The 14,350-nt window shown below is 43.5% G+C and overlaps 1 protein-coding gene across 1 annotated transcript in view; it reads left to right on the top strand.

Annotated features, from left to right (window-relative positions):
• EXOC4 (exocyst complex component 4) overlaps window positions 1–14,350 on the top strand; it is a 361,468-nt gene that overhangs the window by 202,102 nt on the left and 145,016 nt on the right. The gene's annotated exons all lie outside the window — the stretch shown is intronic.

Raw genomic sequence — 14,350 nt, 5'->3', positions numbered from 1 at the left:
CCTCCCTCCTTATTCTCTTTCCTAGTTAGTTGACAATTCTAGTATGACCTACTGGCCAATTTAAACCTGATAGTGTACCCCACATTGCAGTGCAGCAGCCCTGGCTGCTGTTAGCAATGATATAGCATTGTTGAGTAATGAGACCAAGCTCTGGCCTGGGTTCCTGGGAAATCTTTAGTATCCTTGCAGTGCTGAAATTGTGGATAAAACAGGGAGAATGCTCTGTCAATATCATTAGTGTGATTATGAAAAGCCACTTTAAAGCCCTCTGGAAATAACACTCAAGTGTTGTGAGAGGGGAGGAAAAGATCCAAAGAACTGCCAGGTCCAGTTTTCCCCTAATAGGTCTCCAGAGCTCCAGGTAAAACTCGCTCTTCTGCCAGGTTTCATTTTGATGAAAGTGACTGGCAGCATTTTCTGAGATCCCTGGTCTAGTTAGGGCCCGAGCAAATGAAGAGATCACAGCGCAGAAGATCAAAACACCCTGGTGCACAATGGAAAAGTTTTGAAATTCACCCAACTTTTGTAAGGTTTTGCGGAGGGAGGGGAATAGGAGATTTCCTGCTTGCACTTCACCTCCACGAAAAGGCCAGCTTCAGCCTAGAAGCAACTTTCCCTCTTTTTATTTATCATGCAGTGCTGTTAAGCTTCACAATTGCAGCCCTGGCCCCCTCCCCCGGCCACGTTTATCTTGAACAGAAGAAGCATGGTTGCATTGAATGAAAAGTTGTCTTTGGAAGAAATTCATTTAAAAGACTGTGCTAAGGGCCTTTGCAGACAACAGCAGAGGAAAGGAAATTATTTCCTTGAAAGCTGCATCAGGTTCTGTCCTCCCTTGTGCAGGCATGGTCAGAAGCTGTGCAAGGACCGGAGAGCAATTTTTGTCCCCTGCTTTTATTCTTATTTTTTAATCCTTGTCACATACACTATGGGCACCTTATTTATAAATAAAAATAGGCAACCTCTCTTTTCGTTCTTTTAGCTTTCTACCTTCTTTCCAACTCCCTTTATTCTACAGATTTCAATTTTCTTGTTAAACCTCACCTCCAAGTTCTTTGCTATATCAACCCATTTGTTGTTGTTGTTTAGCCGTGTCCGACTCTTCGTGACCCCATGAACCAGAGCACGCCAGGCACTTCTGTCTTCCACTGCCTCCCACAGTTTAGTCAAACTCATGCTGGTAGCTTCGAGAACACTATTCAGCCATCTCATCCTCTGTTGTCCCCTTCTCCTTGTGCCCTCCATCTTTCCCAACATCAGGGTCTTTTCCAGGGAGTCTTCTCTTCTCATGAGGTGGCCAAAGTATTGGAGCCTCAGCTTCACAATCTGTCCTTCCAGTGAGCATTCAGGGCTGATTTCCTTCAGAATGGATCGGTTTGATCTTCTTGCAGTCCATGGGACTCTCAAGAGTCTCCTCCAGCACCAGAATTCAAAAGCATCAATTCTTCGGCGATCAGCCTTCTTCATGGTCCAGCTCTCACTTCCATACATCACTACTGGGAAAACCATAGCTTTAACTATACGGATCTTTGTTGGCAAGGTGATGTCTCTGCTTTTTAAGATGCTGTCTAGGTTTGTCATTGCTTTTCTCCAACCCGTTTTGGGGTGCCCAAATACCTGAAGGAGCATATTTTCCTTATTTGCCTGCCCAAGCTCTTAAGGTTACCATTCCATGATTAGGAGAGGCTTGTTGAGGAGCAACATGGGGTGGAGCCCTTTTTCATGGTGGCATCCGCTGTGGAATGCCCTCCCCTAACAAGTCTGTTGGGTGTGGACAGTTGTCACTTTGGCACCAAGTGAAGATACAGCTTTTAGGTGGCTTTTTATCCTTTCAGTAACTTTTAACATTCTCCTTGATTTAGCTTTCCCCCCCCCAAAAAAATCTTTGTTTTTTGTTTTATTAATGACAGTATTGTTCTGGGCACCCCAATTTAAGAAGGATATTGACAAGCTGAAACGTGTTCAGCAGATGGCAACTGAGATTATCAGGGATCTGAAAATGTGTATGTTTAGCTTGGTAAAGAAAAGATTGGGAGTAGGTGTGATATACGTCTTCAAATATCTGAAAGGCTGTCACATGGAAGAAGGAACAGTCTTGCTTTCTCCTGCTCTGGAGGCTAGGACTGCAACCAATGGATTCAAGTTGTAATAAAGGAGATTCCAGTTAAACATCAGGAAGAACCTTCTGATGGTAAGAGCTGTTTGACAGTGTATCAGACTCCCATGAGAGGTGGTGGACTCTCCTAAAACTGCCTCCTCCACCCTTGGATTGCTTGAAAAGTGCTGAGAACCATGGTGGACCTCTGCCAGTTGTAGCATCTGTAGTGTGCTGTGCTAGATGCTGTGTAATTTTAAATTGTATTTTTGTTGCTTCTTTTATTTCTAATATTGTATTCCATTGCATAGCAATCTGAATTCAATAGAAATCTAAGCAGAACACAATAAAATACAATATGAGAAATAAAAGAAGCAATGAAAATACAATTAAAAATCAATATGAATATTTAATTCAGACACATCGTGGACCACCTGAAAGGCACATACCACAGTCTGAGAACCTATTTTAATTTTTATTGTCAGCTTCCTCTTTTTTTTATTGGATTGTCATCTAAATGCCATAAATAAATAAGTAAAGTCTGAATTTGAATTTTCCTACTTCTTCCACCCCACTTTCCCCTATCTGGGCCACAACAAATGTGATATTAGGTCAAGACCTCCCCCCCCCCCAGCTGCAGCACTGAATCCTTTTAGGAAATAATTGTGAAAGTCCATCCATCACACCCTTCTTTCCCCCACCCTTCCATCTTTGAAACCAGGAGAGCAAGGACTTGACAGTACAGATATGTACAGAGCCTAATAGGCATGAATCCTGCTCCAGCTGGAGCTGGCATGAGATAGTGAGCCCCGCATAAGGGCATGTCAGTGTCACCTGAGGACATTTGCAGCAGCTTTCCCTGTGTTTCATGGCAAGTCCCAGCAGCTCAATGCCAACAAAAGTCAAGCTGTCAGAACTGTTTGGGATTGTCACTTCAAAGACCTTCATCAGGGCACCCTTGTGGAATGGCCCTCTTTGTTGAGTTGAAGTAACTGGGACAATCAACCTTAATGCCTAGGCGACTGCAGCTGGGTGTCTGTGGCTCTGAAGTTTTCATTTTGCCAACAGTGAAAATGTTTTCCCTTCTTAGATACGATGTTTTGGTGTCACTCGTCTGAAACCAAAGGAGGACACAAGGAGCTGTGCTTCTGCAGTTTCATTTGGTTAGAAATCCTCAGAACTGTTGGATGCACCTTTGCTGAGTACGGCTTGTTAGTGTGATTCATTCCTCACCCTCATTATCGGGATTTCTTGTTTACAGACTGGTGTCAGAACCAGACAGGCAGAGGGCAAGCCATGCAGGACATGGACTGGACCCTAAAGCCACTGCCAACCAAATCTTTGCTCCTCTTCTGTAGCCATTATCTTGGTTACTTTCCTATGTATTGTTTAGTTCTATTCAGAAACGGTTGAACCACTAAGATGAATCTAGCTAAGGGGAAAGAGAGAAAGTAGTACACGCAAATAACTTTGAGCCTGACCTTGGACTGATTTTTTTCTCATTGGGGGCTTTAACTTTAAAAAAAAATCCTTATCATAATCAAAAGTGGTGATGGTGGTGGGGACACCCTCGCTTTCTATGAGAATCCTCTGCACACAAGCTTGGCATGTCACAGGGCATTAGCTGTTCAAATTTTGTAGTTCAGCTTGGCAGGTCCTCTCCCTTTGGCAAGCTCCGTAGTGATCCCTCCTGCAAAATAAGGCATTGGAGGGGAAAGGACGTCGTGAGCTTCTGTGGTTAGAGGGCCTGTCGCTTGAGCAGCATGCTGGGATGGTCATTGGCCCAGAGGGGCTTCGCACTGAGTTGTTGGAAAGCCTTTACATGGTGACACTTTGGGTCTGCCAAGAAGTCCATGTTGTTCAGAGATGAATGGAGCGCAGCCCTTTGAGGCACGAATGTGGTCAAGTTCATGGCAGGAGGAGAGAGAGAGGCCTCTGTATCCTCCTCGGGCCAGTTGGAAAGTGCAGCTGCTGTGTGTGCTGGGAAGACCATCAGTTTGGGGCACTCCTGCCTCTGAGGCCTTTATAGTAACTTCATTTCAAGTTATGCTTCCCACTCTCCACTTGAGTGCTTGTCAAATATAAAGCAGTACATTGAATCCGGAATTGATCGCCGCTGCTTATGTTGTTGCTGTCCACTTGTGTCTCTCTCCACACCAGTCTCTGTATCTTGCTTGCTTCCCCACATGTCTGAAAGAATTCGCTCAACCCTTAAAACAATAAAAATAAAAAGAATGAGAAAGTAAAAGTCTGCAAAACTGGCGACAGAATGGAAGTCTTCTTTATGCATGTCTTTCCACAGGAACTGAGCTTCGTGCATTCAGTACCACAGGCTCAGTTTTGCATAGATTCTGCATTTACATGATCTGCATCCAAAGCATGGGTAGCTTATATGGGTAACTTATTTCTAGTTACCTATCTATATGAGTCCATTAGACAGTCATATATAAAGTAACAGCCTTATAGTTCTTGTTTCCTTGGCTCCTGTTGGGCTGGACTGGGGTTTCTCATTACACTAACTTGGAAGCTGGCATGGAGTGACTTCTGGTTGGTTTGGCCTCCATCCCTGAAATAAACATTCTTCTGAAAGTTGTGCACTCTTTGGGTACCTCTGTCATTCTTTCTACAGTTGCCATCTTTTGGAACAGTGGCCCTGTTCCAGCATGCCTCCTTGTTGGTCAGCTGACATTTGGATCCAAAGTACAGCTTCTGGTCACAGTGGTGCACCAAGAGCTTTGTGGAACTTCTATGGGTTGGGGTTGCCTTCCCTTGTAGAACATTAGAAGTAGACAGTTGCTCATTTCACTTCTGAAATGGTGAGTATTGATATTACATGCTCCGAGATTTGTTTGACATTTGTCAATATGAGGTTTTCCATATTGCCCTCAGGATGTGTCTGTCACAAAGCAGGGAATATGATGTTCGTTCTGCAAAGGTCAAAACGACATTGTTCTTTGACATTTATGGCGCCTTCAGATTCATGTTCAGATAGCTGAGTGACAATCCTCTAAGTGCCAGGAGCTGGATGCTGGCAGGTGGCTGAATCGCACCATGATCAACCTATTCTTGCATGCACACTCTGAAGCTTCTGGTGTTGGCTGCTGCTACTTGCAGTACTGCCCCCCACTTAACCTGGAATAGGCAAGGCATGAAAAGTGAGGATTTTTCAATGCTGCATCTGAACTTTTTGGGTGCTACATGTGCTGTGAGGATGGCAGCACCATTGAGATAATGCCTGACCTTCTGGCATGGGCCGTTGACCAGCTGGCTTGCCATTAATTGTCTCTCCAAAGCTCATATCACAGGGGCTGTTTGATAGGCTTAATAATGGGAACTTTATTTTCCTCCTCATTATGTTTGTAAGTCTGGAATGGCTTTGTATATCAAATGTAGAGGCAATCCAGGGAATAGCAATGTTCTTGGTGAGTATCCATGTGCCAGGAGGTATTGGCATTAATATACATAGTACCTTCTGAATTGCATACAAAGCAGAGAGTGTGATCTGACACATTTCTGAATAAAACAAATGTTGGAAAGGACACAACCCAATTACCTTCCTTTTCTCTTGGCATGGGTCGCCTTTGGGCCCTTGTGACTTGATTTTTTAAAATAAAAAGCATCCAATATTGCCATTCATCTCAGGAATTTCCATAGTTTCAACATTCAGAGGAAGAGGCTAGGAAATGTACCTGTGGCTCATAATTATCTGATGATATGCAAATAGCATCTCCCAAGTAGAAAGTCAAATATTCACTCAGGAGCCTTGACTGATATTGATAAATCTTAAGAAAACTTTGGTTAACCTAAGACTGTTCTAGTCCCTAGATAGGTAGCAATAACTTGTGAAACATTAGTAGATATTTAGCTTTGACTTCAAACTTATTAATCCCAGTCCCTCCCTCACTCATGTTCTTTCTTCCTGCTGCATAAAGTTGATGCCTTTTAGTTCAAGGGCAAAAATGGAAGAGGAAAAAGTTTGTGATGAGCTTGTCTGTGTTGAATTACAAAGGATAGACTTGAAATGTTAATTACATGCAAAGAAGAACTGAAAATGAAGTTGTAGGATTTGAAAAACAGGTTTCAGAGGAGCTAATATTTTCTCTCCCACCCTCCTTAAACAGAAATGAGAAAATAAAATTTCATTGTCAAGTGTTGAAACTGAATGGGTATCGATGAGGACGTATCGCTAGCCTGTCTTGAAAGTGCAAGACAGTTCACAACAGTTTTTTTAAAAGCAAATGCACAGTGTTACAGAATTAGTAGAACCACTGTTCTTCCACTTATTTTTATTGCAATCCTGAGAAGTGAACTCAATTAGGTTTGCAAGTATCCTGAAAATTTTTGAGGGTTCAACAGGTTTCCAAGGAGTAGGAAGCTATGTACAAAGTTGACATTATTTAGCGGGTAAGATGAAGACCAGTCATCTGGGTTGTCCTCAATTCAAATGTATCATTGGGCATGAATTCATCAGGCAACATTCATTCCCTCTATCTCCCTCTCCCTTTCTCTCCTGCCTCCCCCTTTATAATATGCTGATAAGAGTCTAGCCAGCTGTGCAGCAGTGTTGCAATTATTGAGGGAGTCTGCATAAAGCACCTTGAAAATGTAATTGTTAGTGGTTGTGAATGTTTTTTTGAGGACAGAAAGGTGGTATCAATTAATATATAAACATTACATTTGGGGGAAATTTCCTAGAACCATTGTCTTAGTGTTTTTTCTCAATATGCTACATGTATGTTATTGATAATGGGACGCAGGTGGCACTGTGGGTTAAACCACAGAGCCTAGGACTTGCTGATCAGAAGGTCTGTGGTTCGAATCCCCGCGACGGGGTGAGCTCCCATTGCTCAGTCCCTGCTCCTGCCAACCTAGCAGTTCAAAAACACATCAAAGTGCAAGTAGATAAATAGGTACTGCTCCGGCGGGAAGGTAAATGGCATTTCCGTGCACTGCTCTGGTTCACCAGAAGCGGCTTAGTCATGCAGGCCACACGACCCGGAAGCTGAATGCCAGCTCCCTCGGCCAATAAAGCGAGATGAGCGCCGCAACCCCAGAGTCGGTCACGACTGGACCTAATGGTCAGGGGTCCCTTTACCTTTACCTTATGCTATTGATAATAGGGTGTTCATGTCTGAACTTTAAATTCACAATGGGGACATTGAGAAGATGATGATTTCCTAAATCAGGGCAGACTTTTTAGAGATCGATCAGTTATAAATACTTCAAACTACTTTGAATTGTGCTTGGAAGAGAGAAGAAATGCGGTGCAGATGTTGTTGAAAGACTGGTTTAATCCAGGCCTTTACAAGTTGTGCTCCAACCACCACCACCATGTATGGATCCCACAAAGGACTTAATCTAACATCTTTCTTTGCCACCTGCCCTCTCTGGATAATTAAGGAGGGCTGTTTAAAATAGTGACACTTTCGACTTCTTGGACGAAGGCCAAGTAGTAACATAATGTAGAAGCCATGCAATTGTTCATGTTGTGAATAGAGTCTCATAGGCACACAAACACTATAGTGCTTCATAGGCTACCCAGTGTTATCCTAAATCTTGGTGCAACTTGAATGCTGGTCATCATGAGCTTTGAAATGTGTTCACAAAAGTAATTGAGAGAGGCCAGTTTGGTTCCCAACAAAGCAAAGAAGTATATCTGCTTGAAAGGGGTCAGATAAGCTTCAAGGTCCCCTTCTGTCACTAACTTCTGTGATTACTTTTGGAATTGCACCAGCACTTTTCCTCAGCTGTCTTCAAGGCTCCTACCTGCCATGTGCTAAGTGTCAGACAAAATTAAAAGCACTCCAGTGTTAAATTATTTGCTCTCATATGGCTAAGACACACTGAATGTCTCTTTGACATATGATTTATTCTGTGCATGTGTGTTTTGGGGAAGGGGGGGGAATTGGCAACACACAGTTTGTTATGAAATTTCAAAGCCTATATTTAGTGATGTGAGCATTATAAAGTCCAGACAGCACAAGTATGGAACTCTTCGCCCCTAAAAAGTTTGCCAGATTTCTGTCACTACGTACAGATCCCACTGAAATACTTTGATCAAAAGGAATCTGATCTGTTATGAGCTAGTGCCAAGACCTGTGGGAGTGTGTGTGTGTGTGTGTGCACGCACACTGAGATGAGATGAGCATGCAGTTTGACCTTCTCCCATCCCCAGGTTGCTCAGAGTTTTCCATAGTTGTGAGCAGAATCTAGAAACTAGGTTAGATTAGGTTACATGGGTCTGGATAGATGTGCCAATGTGCACAAAAGTAGAAATTATCAGAATTTAATGGTATATTAGATCCAAGCTGCATGGCACACTAGAGGAATAAAGCCCAGGCCTGGCTTGAATTTTGTCAGACATTGGCCAGAGATTCCACAGGCAAAAATCAAGGCGATGCTGAATCAAAACTGCTTTGTGAATAAGAGTGAATGCCCTCCCTTTCTCTTGTGCATGCTTCCCATAGGCATTTGGTTGGCCATTGTGGGAACAGGATGCTGGACTAGATGGTCCATTGGCCTGACCTAGCAAACTCTTCAATGTTCTTGAGGATTCACTGGGCAAGGCAGCCATGCTGGAAGGGACACATGGGAGCTGTAGTCTAAAATGTCTGGAGGAAATCAACCTGGCAAAGACTGGGGAAGGGATATGATTTTTGAGTGTGTGTGACAATGAATGTGCATGAGGTGGTGATGAGTGTCACTGTTTCCTTCCCTCTCCCAGCAATGCCTCAAGCCCTGTAAACAATACTCATTTATAAGTCACATACAGCAAGTAATGATCTAGATTAACATTTTAGAAATGGCATCTGCCAAGAATGATCAAAGTGAGGGTGTTGCGCGGATAGGAGGTTACATCAGCAGGCTAGGACACAAGAGGAGTGGTGGTGAGACAGGCACACGTGCAAGGCATGTGCTCCCACAGAGTCACCTCTTGCATCCCGGCTGCCTTGTTTGATCACATCTCTATTAGGATGAATGCCTCCCCCCCCCCACCTAACACACACACACACACACACACACACACACACACACGTCTTTTATAGAGTTCCTTATAACAGCATTTTCCAAAGCCAAAGAAAGAACTGCAACCTCTGAACACAACTCATTTTGAGGAAGACATTTAGCACTTTGAAGCTATTTATTTACTCAGCACTATAAAATGCAATGCAATAAATAATGGGTCCCACAGGGGTGTGCAGGGGGTAAAGCCAGTGATCATCTCCTCTGCAGGCAGACAAGCACAGCTCAAGTGGAGAAATAATGATCCAGATCCACAATGCTCTGCTTCCTAGGATGCCATTTATATACCTGGCTGTTGACGTAAATACAGTGGTGCCTCGCAAGACGAAATTAATCCGTTCCGTGAGGCTCTTCGTCTAGCGGTTTTTTCGTCTTGCGAAGCAAGCCCATTGACAGCTTAGTGGATTAGCGCTATTAGCGGATTAGCGGCTTTTAGCGATCAGCTGTTAAGCGGCTTATCAGCGGATAAGCAGATAAGTGGCTTAGCGGCTTAGAAAAAGGGGGGGGAGGAAAAAAACCCCGCAGGAACTCGCAAGACATTTTCGCCTTGCGAAGCAAGCCCATAGGGAAATTTGTTTTGCGAAGCGCCTCCAAAACGGAAAACCCTTTCGTCTAGCGGGTTTTCCGTCTTGCGAGGCATTCGTCTTGCGGGGCACCACTGTACAGTACTAAAACTGTGGGATCTGGATATCAAGAGGTGGAGATGAGAGATGCATAATGCATGGGTTTTACACAAGGGACCGAAGTCACGTGCTTAACTCTCTCACTAACAGTATCTCCCACCCATTTGGCATGTTGTCTCGTAGCTCCCTGCACAGTACAGACAAAATGTAAGGAAGGTTGTGTTCATGAAAAGCAAGGGTGGCCCAAGATGTTTTGGGCTTTGATGTGCAAAATCTATATGGCCTCCCAGCCCCTTTTGCTAATTAACAGGGGCCACATTCCAATGGCAAGTCTTCCCATGCAGGCCTCACTGAACCTAGACAGCTGTGTTCTGATGCAGTTCCTGTCTGTTTCAGTAAGGCTTGCCAAGAAAGCATCACAATAGATGGTGCCCTGCAGGATCAGCTCTGCGTGGTTTCCTCTTCTGCTGTCCTTAGTTGTGCCCCAGATCTGATGCCTTAATTTTTTGCTTTACGTTGCCCTGTGGTGCAGCCATGTCTTGCACAGGGAAGGAAAAAATGGGTAAGAGTGGTTGGTTTAGCTGAGGTTTAACAGGCACATTTCCATCAAATGTATTGAGTGGTGGGGAATTCTGGGGAGCATCAGTTTTATTTTAACACTTTCATTCGGTGCACTGATGTTCCCTCTCTTTTGCTTTGTTGTTGGGGCCCCATAACACATCTATCTAAAAATTTCAGACAGTAGATAGAAACCTATCAACATTCCCAAATCTTTTGAGTGGTAATACCTGATTCACAGCCTCTCTGTCCAAGTTTTTATTGCTCTACCTTAGCATAATTTTTCAACATGCATCCTTTTTGTAGCCATCTCCAGTTACTTTTCATCTGCTGCTTACTTGTCTACTTTTGTTGTGGACTCCAGACTTGAAAAATATCCTATGTTTGTTCTTTAACAGTAACTGCAGTTATAATAATAATAATAAAACCACACAATAACTTTTTTTGGGGGGGGACCCTGCTCTACCTTCTGTGTTTTCCACCTTACGTCTCTAGAATCAGGTTGTAATGGGGGAGGTTAAAGGTCATCACACAACTAAGGAAAAGCAATTTGCCTGGAATGCCTTGAAGTCAATCTCTCTTCACTAATGTGACTTGTTCTTCATGAATGTTGCTCATGGGCTTTGAAAACGAGGAAAACTTTTTTTTCTGAGTAGTACAGTTGAGTCACTTTTGGTATGAAATCTCTAAACATAACTTTCTGTAAGTGGCCATCCTGGAGAATAATGAGAGAAATTTGAGCGCTGGTGGGTGGGGAATTAAAGAACTTTGTTCCTATAACCATTGCCTGAAAACTTTGTTGATGGCAGCAGTACATCTGCAGCTGGAAAAGGAGTAATGAAGACGAGAATCTCTGGGTCATAAGTTCCATACTTTGTCTCCCTTCGGTGTCCAGTTCTGCGTCACAGAGAAAGTTTATGAGCAGGACCTGATGGGGAATATCTTTTCTCTTTTCTTGGACCTCAAAATCTGGTACACAATACCTGAGCATGGGGAATGGACTTCTGACTGTTGCTACTAGTATCTTCTAGGCATAACCTTTGAACGTCACTTATGCTAGTGGCTTCCAAAACATACCATGGCATGAAATCCTGTTCCCTGACTGTGCACTGCATTTTTCAGGGGCAGCAATTGTGGTACCCTCCTGAAGTTTTGGATAACAATGCCTATCAACCACTGACAGCATATCCAATAGAGGGTGATGGGAGTTTTAGTCCAAGACTAAATGCCTGCATTTCTACTAACAGAAGTTCTTGGGCTGACTTACAATATATTTAAAATACAATAAAATAAACAGTGATCAGTAGTCACTGCAGCAGGGTAAAGGTGTATGTATATAACCCCTCCCCCTGCCTCCCCACATTCTCTGATTTGCCAACAGATGCCATTCTGTCGCTGAATCTCCTGGCTGTTGAAGCTGTTAGATGTTAGTCCCCCAAAGGCCAGGATGTCCTCACTGGGTGGCTGCTGCTGATGTCTCCCACAGCCCTGGTGGCAGATACAGGAGGTGCCAGGTGGAGCAAAGCTCTCACATGTCTTCTTCCCAGTTCTCAGGAGTTCCAGCTGCCCTGTGGGGACTAGACAGCTGAGAGGATGTGCGTATATCTTGCCCCAGGCCATCCAGCGAGCTTCAAAACCAAATAAGAATGTGTCCCCTCTTTTCACTGCTATAGCAGTAGTAACTCTGACCTGTTGTTTACACTGCCTAAGCTGTCTGTCCTGTGTTATTTTGCATTACTGCCTTGTTTTGTGGACACCAACAATCATCAAATCAATATTTTACTCTCTAGGTTTTACAAATATATACCTGACATTTGGATATCTTCTGTATTATTTTCCATCTTCCCCGTTTTCTAGACGATACCCCACTGATTGTTTTATTTGTGTTGAACCATTGTTGGTACCCATCAAAATGTGTATGCCGATACACATCCTATCATCCTTACCTCCTCAACACACTCAAGATTGATGCCTATTCAATAAGCTTGCCCAGCTTAGATAAAGGAGTTTTGTGATATATTTTGAGATCAAGCCGCCAAAAAGTTCTGTTATAGGTCTCGGTTTTCTATATAGTTGGTGATTGAAAACATCTGTGTGGTTACCAATTCCCAAGCAATCTGACCCAGTGCCTTGGCCTATTTGCCATGCGCAGCCTGTGATTTACACTTTGAGAGTGTGTGAAGTGCTGGTCTGTGTGTGGTTTTTTACGGCTGTCTCTCGGTAAAGCTCATCAGATGGAAAATTTAGTTCTCTTGTGCCAAACTGGGGGAGCAGTGGTTGGGTGAAGGGGAAGTGGTTGTTTTTTCATGGAAAAAGTGGGTCAATTGAGGAGGGTTTTAAGTGTGTAAGAGTGGTGACATCATGCAGGTGTTCTAAGAGACATTCTAGGTTGAAGGCGCAACCAGAAATTGGAGCGACCATCAAGAACACCTCTCCATATGCCTTTGGTTTTCTATTTTATCAGAGATTAATTACCCTTTTATTTGTCTTTTATAAACCATTGTACTCTTGATCAGGGGTGTGAAACCTCAGTGGCTTTTTCCTCACCCCTTTAATTTACGCTTGTTGGGATTCTTGCTCATCTGAGTTGTTCTGAATTGGTCATTACTCCAGATTAATTAATGCTGAGGTCAAAGGCTTGACCATATGGATGTGGCACCAGGCAGCATGATGAGACAGGTGAAGAGGAAATCGTCTTTTCAAGGCTAGCTGAAAGCTGCAGCAATCTGACAGTTGCACACCAGAAAAGCTATTTTGCTATGAAATGTAAGATTTGCAGCGAGGAGAAATAAATCAAGGCATCTATTTGATGTCTACATTTCTTCTGAAACTCTTCAGTCTCTTGGATCATTTTCTGCCAGCACTGTGACCCCCACCCCTTGAAATTTCACCTGCGTGCTCTCCAGTTCCATTTCTTCCCTTGGGGATTCTTCCTCTTCCGAACCACCTTCTCTTCCCTCCTCTGCTTTCTTAATGGGGCAGGAGCATGTTTATCCATATTTGGCCCATGCTACCTGACACCTTTTGTTTGTGGTAGCAGATGGAAGAGGCAGATCACCAGAGGTAATGAGCATCTTGCAGCTTGTTTATTTTGTAGGAGCGATGTTATTTGAGAAGTAGACTTCAGAACCATACCATTGCAGGAACAAATCATCTGATGAATTTCCAGTGTTCACTTCTTTTAGTTGGAAACCAGCAAGAACTTACTTAAAGGAATGATGGAGCACTGGCTGACTTAGAGGACAAAAAAGAAAGAATGAGCTCTGGTGTTCTGGCTTGGAGGCTCTGATAGTATTGTAAGCCAAGCATTATCATGCTTTCTCAGCTGCTTTCTCCCACTGCTATTTCTGATCCAACAGCTGCTTTTCCTTGGGTTTGTTTATTTCATTTTAATATTTTTGCCATCTGTCAAACAAATCTCCAGTGGGCACCTGAAATGGTGGCTAACCATGTGATTTGTAGATTGCTCGGTAATGGTTATACATTAGCACCCACTGGCTCTTTAGTGCTTTGCCATTTCCATAAATCTCTGATGCTCTCAGGGGTCCTATGCATTGTGTTCTGGTCAATAGCACTGTGAGTATATTTCAGCTTCAAAATTACCCATGTTTCTGAGAGAAAAGGCCAGGTATACCCTGCCAGCTTTCACAGCTCCAATACATGAGTAACTGTCACCAGGCAGAGTTGAGTGTGCCCGCAGGCCACTTTGTGCCACGTAGCTGGTGGTACCAAAGTGATTATGTTGGTCCGTTGCCAATCCAACCCACAACTGACACACAGAATTTTGCTCTGCATGGCGAGCAACCTGATCTGGTGACCCCTTTATGGGTGTGCTATCATTACAATTGCAGATACCAACTAAGTCCATGTGCCCATGCACAGAGGATTTTGAGCTAGAATTAAAATGTTATAGGGGGCTTTTTGCATAATCTGTTTGCCTAATTTGTCTTTTTTCACCCCATTGCATCACAAGTAGGTCTGCTGCATTTACTAATGTTTTCTGTTTCTGAAATGGAACTAACACTCTGGAATTTGGTCAGTTGCTCCTAGC

This window comes from Podarcis erhardii (assembly GCF_964252035.2).
Source record: "Podarcis erhardii genome assembly, chromosome: 10".
Classification (NCBI taxonomy): Eukaryota; Metazoa; Chordata; class Lepidosauria; order Squamata; family Lacertidae; genus Podarcis; species Podarcis erhardii.
The sequence above is the reverse complement of the archived record's forward strand: the minus strand, read 5'-3'. Positions and strand labels throughout refer to the sequence as shown.